The sequence below is a fragment of the Callorhinus ursinus genome, unplaced genomic scaffold, assembly GCF_003265705.2.
Source record: "Callorhinus ursinus isolate GAN/ISIS: 27379988/994484 unplaced genomic scaffold, GSC_fseal_2.0 scaffold5, whole genome shotgun sequence".
Classification (NCBI taxonomy): Eukaryota; Metazoa; Chordata; class Mammalia; order Carnivora; family Otariidae; genus Callorhinus; species Callorhinus ursinus.
In genome coordinates this window covers 71572430-71588399 of record NW_027397067.1, presented here as the reverse complement: position 1 = coordinate 71588399, position 15970 = coordinate 71572430, and the positions used below count along the sequence as shown (strand labels likewise).

The 15970-nt window shown below is 53.0% G+C and overlaps 1 protein-coding gene across 4 annotated transcripts in view; it reads left to right on the top strand.

Annotated features, from left to right (window-relative positions):
* CYRIB (CYFIP related Rac1 interactor B) overlaps positions 1 to 15970 on the top strand; it is a 142770-nt gene that overhangs the window by 797 nt on the left and 126003 nt on the right. The gene's annotated exons all lie outside the window — the stretch shown is intronic.

Here is a 15970-nt window from a genome sequence, read left to right as displayed (position 1 = left end):
GGCAGGGGCGGGGGCGGCGCGGGGGGCACCGGAGGACGCGGCGCGGGCGGCGGGGCGCGGGGGGCGCACACGCCGCGGGGCCGCCGCCCGGGTCCACCCAACTGCGGGGAGCGCGCGGCGGGGCCCCGCGCCGGGAGGGAGGGGGCGTTCGGGATGGCTGCCCCCTACCCGCACCCCGAGACCTCTCCTGCGCGCCAGGTGAGGGCGCAAGGGTCTAGCCCTGGCGCAGTGCAGCCCCCAGCCAACTTGCATGGGGGTTGGAAAGCCAGTCGCTTCGAATAGAGGAACTAGAGGGGGTGAACAAAATCTCCATTGGCCTTAAGACTTCCTCCTGGGGTAACCACCCGCCTATGTTTAAAGAGCACTTCCTCTTTGCCCTTTATCTTTTCATCATCTTTTTTTTTTTTTTAAATGGAAGTTCAGTGCAACCGGGTGGATGCCCTTGCAGCCTGCAGGGCTTTCCTGGGGCAATGTTCACACACAGCGGGTGTCGAACCTGTGTGTCCCGTGTTGAGGGTGGGAGGAAAGAGGAACCGAGGACTTCCCTGGTCGGAGCCCTGGGCCGGGGTGGGGGTGGGGGGCGGCTTTGATCCCCACCCTGCTGCAAGAAATGGAGCTGATGGGGGAGGGGTTGAGCGGGAAGGAGGCCCCGCTGGGGAGTATCACGTGGACTTTACACCTATGTTTAATTCCTGGCCCTGCCACCTTACTAGGTGTGTGACCCTGGACAAATCGCTTACCCTCTCTGAGTCTTGGACGGCTGTCTGTAAAATGGGTGCTTTGAGTAGGGCCTAGAGAAAGTGAGCGTGGACTTCCTGTCCTGGAGGGGGCGCAGTAATGGGAAGTGTCATTGTCAGTCGCCTCCCCTCTAATTTCTGCATCCCCACCCCCTAGATGGGGTCCCTGGGTACACGGGAGGCTCTGGGTAGATATTTGTGAAATGAAGAGCTGGATCGTGAATTTTGAGAAGTGAGTGGGGGTGGGTCTACATTTTGGCTTCCTTGCCCAGTAACATCCATCCCACAATCCCCAGAGAGCCACATTTTGCCACCTGGGATCTGTGTAATCCATCCCCTCCTCCGAGGAGGATTATCTTGTGAAAATATTGATTCCTTGTGAAAAGGAGCTTAAACTCTGACTTTGAGCCTCTCCTATTCTGGAAAGATTGCATTCTGTGGAAATGAAAAGGAAGCATCATTTTGATTGCCACCACCAGATTGAGTGTCCAAGGAGGGTTGCCAGGGCTAACAGCTGGGCTGTTTTCCCAGACTTGGGGGTTCCTGGTAAACGTGGAGGAAGCCGGGGAGAGCTGGTTTTCTTCCTTGGTGGGGCATGCAGGAGTGGTGAGCTGGCCTGAGTTTTCTTCCTGGGGAGGCCCGTTGGAATTTGCATTTTCCAGATCTTGCCGGACTTTTGGCATGGGGAGGAGCAGTGCATGTGCTGAAGGAGACCAGGGTGGGTTAAGGCACAGGGGGACGTGGAAATGGCCTTCAGGTAAAGGCCCGGTATGGGTTTCTGCACTTCACTTTGGGAGATTTTCAAGTAATTTCGCTTTCTTTGACAGCCGGCCCTTCTTTCTCAACTCCCAGAGGCTTCTGTGCACCTCTCTTAGGATCTGAGCTGTGGCTTTTTTCACATCCGGAGGGCAGGAGGTGAGGCTGGGTACTACTATTATCCTAAGAGAGGCAATAACAGGTACCTATATGCTGCAGCCCGCTGCCGTTTGGACACGGGCAGATTCATTTTTAAGACGTGGAGTGGTCACGGTTACCGATCAAGGAGAGGTTTTGTTCTTATTTTGCAAGACTTAGCGAGGGTGCAGGACTTGGCCCCAGACCCTCGGCCAGGAAGCGGCCTATTCAGGATCCTTGCCCGTCTTGCATCCACAGCGCGGTCTCCCTTTTTTCTGTGGGCTCTGCTCCCTTCTGAATGGCCTTTGTGTTTCCCTGGGCACCTGGCAGGCTGTCTGGCATGTGCTTGGCTACACGGTACACGTTTTGTGACCGACGGACAAAAGAGAGATGGTTTCCCCCTTGCTCTTTACAGAGGTACATTCGGTCTCTACCTCAAGGTCAGGGCACTGGCCTGTAGGTGACCTTGAGATTGTTCTTTGGCAGTTCTTCCCAAGTGCATTCTGATTCCCCGTTCTGGAAGCCCGGTCTCTGACAGCTCTTACTTCAGGATCCAGAGACAGTGACAGGGGGGACTCTAGAGGGAGGCCAGTGTCGCGTGGCCTCGTGCTGAGCTTTGCTGCTACCTCCTTGTCTGAAGAGACCCCCATCCCGTGGCTTCGGCAGCCTGGGACTTCGCCGTCTTCAGGGAATCCATCTTCCGGCAAGTGCTGTGGAGGCAGTGTTGAATTAGTGTCAAATCAGATTTAAAATGGGTCCGCTGTAGCTACATGCCGGTCAGGCAGCCTTAGGGAGGTCGCTCCACTCCTGGGACCCGCTTTTCCTCATCGGTGAGCAGGCAGAATCATCCCTGCTCCAGCCGGTCCGCCTCACAGGTTCCTGAGTGAGAGGACAAGACCCAAATCCACCCGCTCACCTTTGCTTCTTACTGCCCCGTCGGCCTGTCCCCAAGGGTCAGAGCCTCAGTGTTCTCGTTTGTAAAATGGGACCGTGCAGCATGGGGTTGTTCTGCTCACGCAGTAACGTGACGCCCGTAGCCGAGACCCCTGCTAAATGGTGATCATCATCCGTTTCCTCAACTGGAGCTTCTCAAAGGCCGGCCCCATGTCTCTGTTTTCACTTCACTTGGAGCTTCTCCAGAGAAGTAAATTGAGGCGAGAGGCGGGCTGGCTGATTTTATTCTTTTTCACCTTCCCTATCTGGGACACTTGATAAAGGCCCGGTGAAGAAAACATCATTAAGGATGGTGTTTTTCATCCATTTCTGAGGGCAAAGGTCTTTTTTTTTTTTTTTCCCCTCTCTCATAAAGTTAACTCGTGAGGTGCTCATGGCACTCACTTCCTGTGTTCTCCTCCCCTTCGCATGGACGCCTTCCAGCTTTAACACCAACACCTGAGTCCCTCAGACTCTCAGATGGACAAAGATCCCGTTGCTTGGGAATGAAGTTTTTGATGGTCTGAAAAGGAGTGACCGGCCTCACCAGGTGGAAAGAAAGATAGCAACTTTGTAGCCAAGAACGCGTGAGGTTAAGGGCAATTGTGTTTTCCTGCGGTGCTTGTCTACTTGGCCTTAGGGCCCAGACGGCCCGGGTTCACATCCTGGTTCTGCTGCTTACTAGCCTGTGACCTTGGGCAAGATTTGTCCTCTCTCTCTGGGCCTTCTTCAGCTTGAACGTGAGGGTTGTTGTGAAGACCAGCTCTGAGGCCCCGTGCAGTGCCTCCCAGCACGGTGCATGGCGCACAGGAGGAGCTCGGCCAGCGTGGGTCTCTCTCTCCCCCTCCTCACTCCTGCCCCATTGTCTTGTCCTGCGACCATTCCCCTGGGAACTGAGCCCTGGGCTGGCAGCTTCTTCCGAGATTCCAGTTCAAGGCTCCATGCTTTCCCAAGCCAGTCGTTGACTGGCCATCATATGGTGCTTCCACTGAATGGGAAGATCACTGTACCAGAGCTAGTCAAGAAGAGTAAATCGGGGAGTCACGGAGTTTACGTTCTGTCCCGTTGATTTTTTTTTTTCTCCTTTCCAAAGACTTACTAGCTGCCATCTGCTCCGAGGGAAGGAGACATCATATTCGTAAATATGTAAATAATCGAAGTCAACGAGGAGATTTGTTTAAAGAAGTGTGGCTGAGAGTGATTTTAGTAAATGTTTAAGATGATCTGAAACCATTAGAGGAATTGCAGGGTTTATTAAAAAACTGGGAAACGTGTTTTGGAAAAGTTCTTTTCTTTCCAAGTTGAATAAATGTCAAGGGTAGAGAATGAGGGAGGAGTATTTTCTGAGCACAGACGTAGGGCCCGTGAGGGGCAGGTGGCCCGCCGATCTGCTTGTCTCTGTTGGGGGACGTTGGCATCTGGGCAGTCAAATGTTTATGGTTCTGACAGGTGAGGAGGGTGACAGTAGCCAAATCCACAGAGCCGAGGGGGAGGGATCTTAGCATTTTCGAGAGCTGCTTGAGCTTCCTTGAGACTCAAGGGTGGGCGTGGGGAGCCAATGGGTAACACATGCCAGGAATCACCCTAGGGCCTGTACATTTCAGATCCTGTTTGTGGGAGTCCGTGGCAGTCTTCTAGAAGGTTCCTAAGACAAATCTCTTTTGGTTAATGACGGGCTACATTTTAGTGAGTCCTGCTAAGGCCCATAAGTTGGAACGCTTCTAGGTGGTCAAAGCAAGGGATGTGGGGTGGGGGCAAGTCAGAGCCGGGGAGCATCTTGGAACAGTGCTCCCCAAACTGGAGTGTGCCCCCAAATCACTTGGGGGTTCCTTTGCAGATTCTGAGTCAGAGGCTGGGGATGTGCTGAGGTTCTGCATTTCTTATGCTTTCCCATGGGAAGCTCTGGTCCGTGGACCACACTTTGAGTAGGGAGAGCATAGAGACCCCCACTCCCCTCATCATTCAGGACCTGGATGGACGTGGGTATGCGTCTGAATATGACACCCAAGGGTCCGAAGGCAGCTGCTAGTTCAGTTAGAGGAAGAGGCAGCCATGCCCATAATACATATGATTAAAAAGATGGAGGCCTGGAACAGAGTCCAGTGAGAACATGAAGGGGTGGCAAGAAGAGAGCCTTCCTTTACCTACCACAAGGCCTGTACCCTCAGAACAGTTGAGGTGCGGAGGGAAGCAGCGTGAAGCAGGTCTTCACACGTGGTTTGGGCTGGAAGGATTGAGCAGGAAGCTCATGTTCAGAGTGTCAGGGTTTAGGCGTCCAGTTTAGGCGTCTTAATTTAACAGATCGGGGAACTGGGACCCAGAAGGGGAAGCATCTTGCGCAAGAGGCCAAATCAGGCCTGGAAGCTGAGGCTTAACCGGGCCTCTCCTCAATGGCTCCACCGTGCCTGCCTGTGAGTGTCTTGGGACGGTCCTCAGTGCCAGGCAGCCCCCACCCTGGGGCTGGGGCCGGCTGGGTGTCCTGTCCCAGCTCAGCAGTATCAGTGCTGGTGAGCTTCCTTCAGCAGAGGACTAAGCACTTAAAGCCACAGTGAAGAAGAAGGCCCAAGGCAAGAAAAGCGACAGCGTGGAGTGCACTGCCCTCAGAGGCTGCTGGCCCGCTTCTCCCGCCCAGCCCCAGCATCCTCAGATGTGGGGAGTACAGTGGGGGGCATCTATGTGGAGGAATCAAGGATGGGAGGAGGCTTCGTCTGCTTCAGAGAGCCTCCTGGGACTGGCTTTAGTCTGGCCACTTGGAGCTCTTTGGAATTTAAGCCCAATGCCCACTCAGCAGACGCTGCCGCCCCGTGGCGCTCCAGGAGCCCCGGCCCTGCCACTCAGCGGCAGTGTGACCTTGGGCCAGTCCCTCACCTTGCTGGGCCGGGGCTGTCAGGGCTGAAGCTGGTTTGAAGGACTCAGTGAGGCAATGTGCATGAGAGCTGCTAGTTAGCCCCTGGCAGAAACCCTCGCCAGAGGTCCCCCTCGCCCAGGACCTTGTTCCAGGTGAGCAGAGAACTGATCTGTCCATTGCAAGTTTCAGGCCAGGGCCATCCTCTTGGCAGAGATACTACGAGGTATGAATCTGGTGGGAGGCGGTTGTTTCTTTAAGATAACATCACACTGCTGCGGGGGCTTTACACAAAACCAGACGCTGTGGTTGGCCCCTCGGGGGGTCTCCCTTGACCCGGGATGCTGGCGGGGTGCAGAACTGGTTGGCTGTGGCCGGCTGCATCTCGGGCCCCCCCCCACCCCCCCCCCCCCCCCCCCCCCCCCCGGCTCCCTCACCAAGCAGTCTGGCGGGCTGCACCACCCCTCAGGCGTCACAGTGCCTGTTTTGCAGCTTGTTGTAGCTCTTGCATCAGAACAGGTCTCAGTGGGCCTGGCTCAGGGCCTGATGGCTGAGAGGTGCTCTGGAGCCCAAGGCCGCTATCTGCACAGCCTCAGGGGCCGGGGCTCGGGGAGAGGAGCCTGCCCGCTAACGGAGGCTTTTCCTGTGAGTCTCCGCAGGGCCCCAGCTTTGCTCAAAACCAGAGTTGAAGTTGAATGCAGAAGACAATGTGGAAGTGAAACTCGGTCAATAACATCCTAAAATGTCTGCTCCTGCTCCCCTGAACTCTGGTTTCGTGTACTGCTCTGAGCCTCGGGTCACCAGAAGCCAGGCTGTGTGCCCAAGATCACACGGGCTTGTGAATGAAAGCTGAGGGACGTTTTCCAGTCCTTTCTGAGCGTGCCCTCACGATCGGTGTTCAGTTCGTAATGGAGGAACCGGAGGCATCCCGCTATTCGGTGACTATAATCAAGCGAGCACCTACTGTGTGCTCCACCCTGTGATGGGTCTGTGTGGGGGATACACAGTGTGGGTTCCACTGCCACCCACACAAGTCCCCAAGGGCCTGTGCAGCTTGAGAAGGGCGGCTTTGTTTCCTTGGGCTAACCCAGGCCCAGCCCCCCGTCCGCCCAGGCCCATTCTTGTCACCCAGGACCTGGAGAAGCTCTCTGGCTGCGTTTGGGAACAGGATAGCAGGCGGAGTCATTGCCAACCCTTTGTGCAGGCGTTCATGGCCCAGGCAAAAGCCTCCTGGGCCGCAAGGCTCCTGTGAGCGTCATGTGGTGGGTTTGGTAATTCTGTTTTGTTTTGGTCTCCCTGTCGAGCATGGACAATGTGTATCTGCGTGTTTCATTTCTTACAGTCACAGGAAGTGTGTGAGGCACGTCATGTTATCCCCATCTCACAGGTGACGACGCTGAGAAAACAGAGAGCTAGAAGGAAAACGCATCCCACCAGCTTGAGTGCCCACCCCCTGTTGTGACTACCTCTTTCAAGTGACCCTCAGCCATAACTCCAGAAAATCTCCAAAGGGAGCTGTCTACAAAGAGTGGCCGCTCTTGCTGCTCGATGCTGCTTTGGAATGGGGTGGTTTTCATGGGAGGCATCTCGGCCCCCACCGTCGCCAAAACCACCTATTACGAGCAGCCTGTCAGGGAAGGTCAGAATGTATATTCTTGCAAGTAGTTGGATGACGTGGGCTGATTTGAGTGGTGAGGCTTTTTGGTGAATTCAGTGTGAAACTGACTCACGCTGTTAATATACCCCTTGATGCATTTGGTGTTGGGATTTGCAGCATATCTCACGGTCTGCGGGCACCCCCACAAGAGAAAGATTTCGGGGCAAGATAGGTGCTGTGGGTTCATGCTTTGGCGGAGTTTGAAAGGAAAATCTCAGTATTTGGACCCTAATCATTGTAGCCTAGAAAATAAGTGACGTAGTATTAATACTTCTGCTGGTTCCTCCCGTCCATTTTCAATATGCGAACTTGCCAGAACATTCTACGCATGCGTTCCCTCTTCCCCGGGACTCCTTTCATCTGACATAACGTGGTGTGCTTAAGCTTCCTGGGTGGGAGGGCCAAGAAGCCACACTGTTAACAAGCTCTCTCAGGTGATTCTGGTGCAGAGGTCCCTGTTAGAGACCCAGTGGGATCAGAACCCCCAGGTACTGATCTCGTACCTCTGTACCGTCTGTTTCTAACTCTGAGTGGCTGGTGTTCAGAAGGAAAGGACATTGAAGATCACCCAGTCCCATCCTTCCCAGGCTTTTTCAGGCCATGGCTCACCTAGGAAAGAGAATTTGTAAGGTGTGGGTCGGGAGATGGGCAGGAAAGGAGGATGCATCCCCTAGCTGGAGGTGACTGACCCCAGGGCCACCTGCCCAGAGTGCTGAGGAGGTCAGCATCTCAACACGGGGGGGTGTTGTCCCGGAATCCCACTTGGGCTAATTCTCTTCCAACATGGGACCTCTTCAGACAGCAGAGGCCCAAAGAAGTGATGTGAGTTGCCCAGAGTCACACAGGAGTTTGAGAATCATCCAGGACACTCTTTGAAAGAATGAGGGAGCAGGCCAGGGAGGGGAAAGCCCGGCTGAGGGCTGCACAGCCAGCTCGGGGCCCAACGTGAGGGCAAGTTTTTGTGCCCAGACCACCTGTCCTTGGTAGGCAGGTTATAAAGCCAGGGGCCCTCCCCCCAACCCCCATGCTGGCCAGCCTGGGAGGCCTGGTTTCCTGTTGTGATCTGAGACTGATTCTCTGCCACTACCTAACAGACGACACATCCCTCATGACCTAAGAGCACCGAAGGAGAGGAAACCTTACATGGAGTCTGGTCTTAATCATGACTTTCAGAAGTCATCAGCACAGCGTGGTGAAAATGGTCTCGGACCCACTGCCCATTTGTCCCCGAGGGACAGTTTGCGTACGTGTGATTTCTTGTCTGCGATGCTGTGTAGGAACAGGTCGGAGTAAATGTATGGGACAAACAGTAGTGTATGATGTACAATCACGTACAATATCCAAAAAATAAATACAAATTAAGTACAACAGGCAAAATACACTTTCACATTATTTAAACTTTTATTATTTTTTAAGATTTATTCATTTATTTGAGAGAGACAGAGAAAGGGAGAGAAAGTGAGCATGAGCGTGAGTGGGGGGGAGGGCAGAGGCCGAGAGAGAATCTCAAGCGGACTCCCCGCTGAGCGTGGAGCCCGATGTGGGGCTCGATCTCAGGACCCTGAGATCACGATCTGAGCCGGATCCAAGAGTTGGACGCTTAACCAACTGCACCACCAGGTACCCCTTATTTAAACTTTTAAAAATTAAAAAAAAAAAAAGCGTTTGGCCCTTTGAGTAGAGTTGAATATGGCTGAGTTAAGGTAGGACGTGACACGATTCCGTTGATGTTGTGGTGCGTGGGGGAGCTCTTCAGAATGCGCAGCGGTCCTGACCCGGTGGGGGGCTACGTATATTACGTAGGTATGCGTGATTATTCCGGGGGTCTCTCCGGCTTGAGTGTGATTAAATTTGAAGAGAATTTTTGGGGGACCAGCTGTCCTGTGTTGTGTGCCAGACCCAGTGGACAGACGGAGGTGGCCTCTCGCAGTCTAGTGAGACCTGACTGTCTCTTCTTTTTTTTTAAATAAAAGTGAAGTCTCTGGTCACAGCAGCCCCTAGAGTAGGACCTTTATGACTGCCCATCTCGAGGATGTGGTTGAATGCCCCGATCTGGATTTGCTTGAAAGGGCTCCTGGGCCCATAAGGGACCCCAGCCTTGGGAGATGACCCCACTCCCCGAGGCGCTGCCTCCCAGTGGGACCTTTTCTTTCCCAAGCAGCAGTTTCTCAAAGTTTCAGTGGTGAAATGCAGGGGAAGTGTAGAAAAACGGCATTTGCATACTTGTGACTTTACCCTAGACCTCCCCCTTGCCAGAAGTAAATGAGGAATAACCAAGGTATGACCTTTGGAGTGTCCCCACCCCCCTTCCGCCAGCAGTTCCCTTCATGACCAGGAATGTGGTTGGAAATTGCCTCTCTCAGGTAAACTGATCTTTATCTCAAGACCTTGGACGCTTAAAACTGAAAGAAAAGGAACCTGATCTTCCGTTCCCCATCATATTAAGTAGTTGTTGGGGCAGGAGGGAGGGAGTATTAGGTTCTGCTTTGGAGCTTATTCTTATGTGTATTTTGGAGCTCCCACTCAACAAGGGGGAGTTGAAAAGCCCCTGAGAGTGCATGTGCTGATGTGCAGGGACCGGAATGTTCCATAAGAGCTCTCTGCAGAGAAAACCCAGCGGGTGCCCCTGTCCCCACCCTGTGATGCCTGTGAACAGTGTCACTGCCCCATCAAAGCACCTGTATCTTTTTGCTGGTGGCCGGCCGGGTCCTTCAGAGACCCTTCTGGGAAACCATGGCAGTTTATGTCGAGCCATGAAGATATTTGTAACCTTTGACCCAGTGAACCTATTTCTTGGAAGCTTTCCTAAAGGAGCAATTAAAGATATGGACAGAATGTTGCATAAAGATCATCAGCTCAGGGAGCACCTGCGTGGCTCAGTCGGTTGAGTGTCTGACTCTTGGTTTTAGCTTAGGTCACGGTCTCGGGGTCCTGGGATCAAGCCCTGCATCAGGTGGGCTCCGTGCTCGGCAGGGAGTCTGCTTGTGATTCTCTCTCTCTCCCTCCCTTTGCCCCTCCCCCTGCTCATACCCTCTCTGTCCTTATCTCTGTCAAATAAATAAATACATTTAAAAAAAAATAAAAGATCGTCCGTTCAGCCCCTTTTACAATAACACAATAAACGGGAAGTAACCTAAGTGTCTGAAATGTACCGAGTACTCGAATCAGTTATCCTATGGCCACTCAAATGAGGGCTCCAGAGTCTGGGAGGAAACGGAAACTGAGAAAAGCAGTTATTTGTAGGAAAAAAGGTTGGAAGGAAATACACACCAAGATGGCGTCCAAGGCTGTGAGAGGGGGATGCGAATGTGGACAAATTTCCTGTCTCTCTTTTATGCATTTTCTGCAGTGTGGTTACGATATTACTTTTACTGGAAGGAACCCTTCTTGCCTCTCCTCTTCTGTGTTCCTATCTCATTTCTTCTAAGAAACCTAGAACTCTACTCTTTGCAGGAAAAGAAAGAAAAACTAGTGCCTAGATCACTTTATAAACCGTGTGCAACAGAACGGAGCAATCACTAAAGCAGAGGCCCGGGCATGCCCGAGGTTAAAATACCAACAGGCCTGATGATAGACTGGAAGACAGTTGGGGAAAGACACAGCGAGTGGTTACTGAAGGCACTGACCACCCCGAGTAGAGCCTTCTAGACCCGTGGGGAGGAGCCACGGTTGCCTTTTGATAAAGGAGCTGACCCGGGGTCAGAGTCCTGTGACTTTTCAGGACTCACCGCACCCCCTGTCCTGGTCAGCAGCTGATGGGGTGAAGGGCATCTGGGGACACCACAAGGCCAGCGACTCTCGTCCAGTCCGACGGAAGTTACTCTCAGGGAGAGGTCAGGTGAGTGACAGTTGCCCGTGAAGAATAGCAAGATGTGTTCCGTTTGGGTGACGCGGTGTCTGTTAAGGGCCAAGGCAAAAGTGAGCTTCTGGTTCAGATGGAGGGAGCTGTGGTCCAGCGCATCCTCAGGGGAAGATAGGCAGGCTTCTGTGCACAGGCACGTTGGGTCCCCCCCTCCTCCTGTGCATCCAGAGCGTGGGGCATTGTGCTTGACCTCCGGGAGGAGCGGGGTGGCTCTCCAGAACCTGCTGCCTGGGCTCTGGCAGGATGCAGGGGGCTCGGCAAGGATGCGGCAGCCTTCTGAGGAACCCAGAAGGAACAGCCCCAGGCACCTCAGCGGGCGGCTGAGCTATCCCCGTTGTTGGGATTGCAAATTTCCAGATAGTTTCTGTGGTATTTAAAATGCCGTTTCCTCTCAAGTTCTGTGTCTGTCATGCAGCCCACTTGTCATCTCTGCGTGCGTTTTGGAGAGGTTCTAGTTAAAAACTCCTTAGCCATTTGTTTTAAGGAAGGCACTGAGCGTCAAAAGGTGCCTGGTGCACAGGTGTCAAATGGATATTTGACGAATAAGGGTATGAATTAATTTTCTGCCTTGGGTGGCAAATTGAAATTGGAGTGTTGTTTTTTTTTTTTTTTTTTAAATGTTCATTTAAAACCCCAAGGTTCATAATCTTTATGTGTGTGTGTATGTGCTTCTGGGTTTAGATTCGAAGGGGGACACGGTTTAGCATCTCACACAGACATTTGTTGAGGGTCCCGAACATCCCTCGTTCTCCCCATTCCCGTCGCCCTCTGTCCTCCTGCCGGGCACCTGGGCTGCGCGCCTAGCAGCTGGTGGAGGAAGGGGTATGGAGATGGGGCAGGTGTGCTGCTGTGGGTGAGTGAATGAAGAGCTGAAGCTCTCGCTGCTTGCTGGGCTGGCCCTGGGCGTCCCGAGCTGAGTCACGCCCGTTCCTCGTGCTGCCGTGTCCAGGGTCGGGGGAAGAAAGTGAAGGACCAGAGCACAGAGTGAAAAGCTGGTGACATCAGGGTGCCCGGCAACCCCTCCCCCCAAATCCCCGTCAGCACCTGGTGGGGAGATGGCGTTCGGCTCAGCAAATAGGAGGTTCGGTGCAAGGTGGAGTCCTTGGGAAAAGGGGGAAGCCTCTGGCCCTCGAAGGTTGCACTTCCCTGGGGTCTCGGTTTTGGGGGCTCCTGAGGGGGCCGCTGCTGGGCACATAGGCTGGCTGTGCCACCGTCTCTCGCCTGCCACTTCGTTCCTCCGAGCCTCCCAGTCTTCACCTGCGGAGCGGCCCTAGGAAGCACTCCTTACTCAGCAGTGGGTTGGGTAATATGTCTGTCACCTCCCCTCTCCCTGTCCTAATGACCCTACCCTGAGGGCACTGTCACCTTGCACCCTCCCAGAGGGCCTGCTGCTTTCTGGGCGGGCCGAGGGGTCTTTTTTGGGTCTGCCCTGCTCTCCTGTCCGCCTTCCTTCCCTGTCCCCCCCCCGACCCCTCCCTCCTGCACGCCTTCCTCAGAGCATGGGACAATTCCTCTGTTAGACCGAATAACTGAGAGCTAACTCTAGGAACAGACGTCTATGAATAGATGTGCTGGAGGAAAGCATTTTTGCCAAGTTTGAGCCAAGCTGAGTATTGTCAGCACTGAATTAAAGATGAGCTTCCTGGCTCTCTGTTCTACTTAGCATTGACCAAACACTATGTCTTGAATCTTAAAAAAAAAAAAAAAAAGAAGAGGAAAAAGTCAGAAAGTGGCTTATGCGACAGCAAATAAAGTCTAATCACAACACTTCACGTCCGAGCAGTGCTTTGTCTTTATGCTGTGGCCTTTTCCATTAAACATCGCCAGGCCCTAAGGTTGGGCCTTTTTCTGGTTCAGGTCCACAGGTCAGGTTCACAGCAGGCCTTGCTCCAAGAGTGTTGGCAGAATGATTATATACTTTTTTCAGAAAATTGGAGCCCAGAGAGGTTGAGTGATCTGTCCAAGGCTGCACAGCTGGTTAGGACCAGAGCTGGAACTGAATTTCTTAGCCCGGCTGCTCTTAAACCCCACTTAGTGGTCTCCTCACAGATGCACCTCAGGCCAACAGGGAATTCAGAAAGTCAGAGACACAGCATAACTAAGGGGCAGAGCATTACTGAGGCCTCATCTCTCCTTTATTCTGGAGGATTGTATTGCTTGTTCTCTCAAAATTCGCCTGTTCTCATGGTGGCCGCATAACCTGCCCTCCCCTCTCTGTTCCCTCCCCCCTCCTTGCGTGTTTAAGCAGCTTCTCGTTTGTATGACCCCCTCTGGGTTTCCTCCAGAGTTCCTGGAAGCCACCTGAGGTTGTGTTGTGCAATGAGTGTGACACGTTAGTGTGTAGCCTGGGGCTTCTGTTGTGGAGCTGAGCGAAGGAAGACATGGGTCCTCCATGAGTGAGGACTGTCCTCTCTATTAGATGGTCCCCAAGTTGGGTCTCTTCCAGATCAGCCAGGCCCTCTTGTTCCAGGCTTTCCATTGTCTTATCTGCAGACATGGCCTTTCAGTCACCAAACACATCCAGAGCCCCTCCTGTGTGCTGGGCACAGTACTGTGGACTCTGCTCCTCACAGCAAAACCCGTCTTGCTTGGGTCCCTGTGCCTTTGGAGTCTACAGACTGCAGGGGGCTTTTTGGAAGGTGATGCCGCAGGTAGACTCCATGGGGAAGCCTTTCGGGGTCCAGTGAGCGAAAACCCTGTCCTTGCTGGTTTCTTTTCCCTCTTCTTCTCCTTCCCCTCCCACTTTCACTAAGCACGCATTCAGCATGACCGTGGGCCAGGATCTGGGGCAGGTGCCCCGAGACCGAGATTAGCAGGATGCGGGCACTGCTCACAGAGTCCTGGACTGTGCGAGGGGATGGACATAGAAACAAATCATTGTATTAATATGCAAAGTGTTAAGGGTATCAAAATTTTAAAACTTGGAAAACAATGATACACATTGTTTAGGGGATATAATCATATGTGGTAAGAAATGCATAGCAGTGTTAGATGCCCAATTCAGGTCAGTGCTTACCTGTGGGGAAGTGGGGAGGTGACTATGATTGGGGTGGGGCACCCAGGGGACTTTGTATTCATTATATTTTATTCCTTAAGCTGGGTGGTGGGTACAAGAGATGGTTTGATTATTCTTTATATGTATATTTTTTGTCCATCCTAAATATTGCACAGTAAAACTTTTAAAATAGAATTGCAAGCCAGAGGTTATTTGGAGATGCTAGCCTGAGTGGGTCTCTAGCCACATTTAGAAATTTCTCCTCTCTGTACATCTGGCCAAGCCCCGTTCCTGGCCACGCCCACACACTCAGGATGCGTTGACATGAACTGTGCTGGAGGGGCTGAGGAAAGCTTTACAGAGAAGGCGACAGTTTGAACTGAATTTTGAAGTCCAGTGCTGGGAACAGCATTTCAGACAAAGGGAACAGCATGTGCAAAAGCAGGCAGGCCAGCATTCAAGGAACTACAAGGTGTGAACGTGTGGATCAGCTCAGCCTTGGAGCAGTCCTGCAGTGTGTGGTGCTCGTGATCATTCATACTCAGAATGGCTCAGAATCCGGGTGTGCTTGGAGTCGACTCACGATAGAGTCCACTCTGGTATTAGAACCAAGTCAGTTTTCCGAGAGTGCTTCAAGGTTATCAGGGCCTTGGCTTTGTGAGAGCGGGTGTCAGGTCAAGGAGATTGGCTTCAGCTTCGAGTGCAGGAAGCTGCTGGTACACTGAGACTCTGATAAAGGAATTGGACCTGCAGAGTACAAAAGCTGGTGAGAAAGGTCTTCTTCGACAGAGAAGAGCCAAGGCTGTGATTATGTGACATTAAAGACTCATCTGGGAAACTGCTCCGAAGACGGGGGGAGGCAGCAGAGCCGTGTCTCTGTGCAGTGGCTTGGGGAATAATGTATATTCAAGATCGTTCTCTTTGAAAACATTGCGAAGCCAGCGGAACCCTCAGGGGAGCCAGATTAAAGCGGTGATGGGGAGTTTCATCAGTGCTTAATCAAAGACATCGACTGTTTTCTGGGCCTCACGCATCCCCCCCCCTCCGTGGTCTTTAATTGTGGAAACTTGTTCTTTAGGGTTTCCTTAAGGCTGGCCCTGGGCATCACCCCTCATTTGCCCCCTTTGATCTCTGGGAAGTCTCCCACTTCCTGGGGGCATCCTTGGGGCTCCCGGGCTGCTCTCTCTCTTGGCCCCTTGCTTTCAAATTCAGGCCAGACTCTCGTCCATACTTGAGAAGAGAGGTGCTTCTCCACACCCCAGGTTCCTGCCTGGACCGAGGAAGAACATGGTATGCGGGCAGGTGTTGCTTAGGTGTCTGGTGCAGTGACCCCATGAGATAGATGCGTTGGGAGGTGAGGTGACAGTGAATGTTCTGGAAGAGGGCAGCCTCAGCTTCTGACACTTCATCAGGAACGCAGGTTCCTCTGCCGAAGATTGTCCTCAACTGACCTGCCTGCCGGTCCATGGATTTTTAAATGCAGTCTTGACAGGCTGTGTGACACGTGGTGGCAGGAGCGGGGCGGGAAAGCCACATTCGCTGCCTGGTCCAGGGGAACCTAGCACACAGCCCCCGCCGGGGACCAATTAATTCTGCAGGAAGTGATGGTTTACATGTTCCCTGGAAACGTAGGCGCTGCGCGCATCCACGGGCCTTGGCCCTCCAAGCTTCCTCCCTGCTAGGCTTGTTTAATTACAGCCATGGTTGAAAACTCACAGCATCTTCCCCTGGTTTTATTAGCTCGTCTTTCCCCACGTTTCATCTGCTTTCTCTTAAACTCTTTTTTTGGGTGCGTGTTGACAGACCCCGAGTAAACACAAATCCTTGACTTTGATTAGGAAGCCAGCAGCGGCCGGAAGAAGGGGCTCATCCTATCCATGTCTCTTGCACTGTGGAGGTGGACAGGAGAATAGAGGGAGGCAGGGGTACCCTGATGGTTACAGAGGGACCTGGGAGTGAAGAACTACATGGTCGCCCCCCTACAATAGACCATGTGCCCCGATTCAGCTCAGGCTACTTCCTGACATCATCTGCCGTGATCACTTGA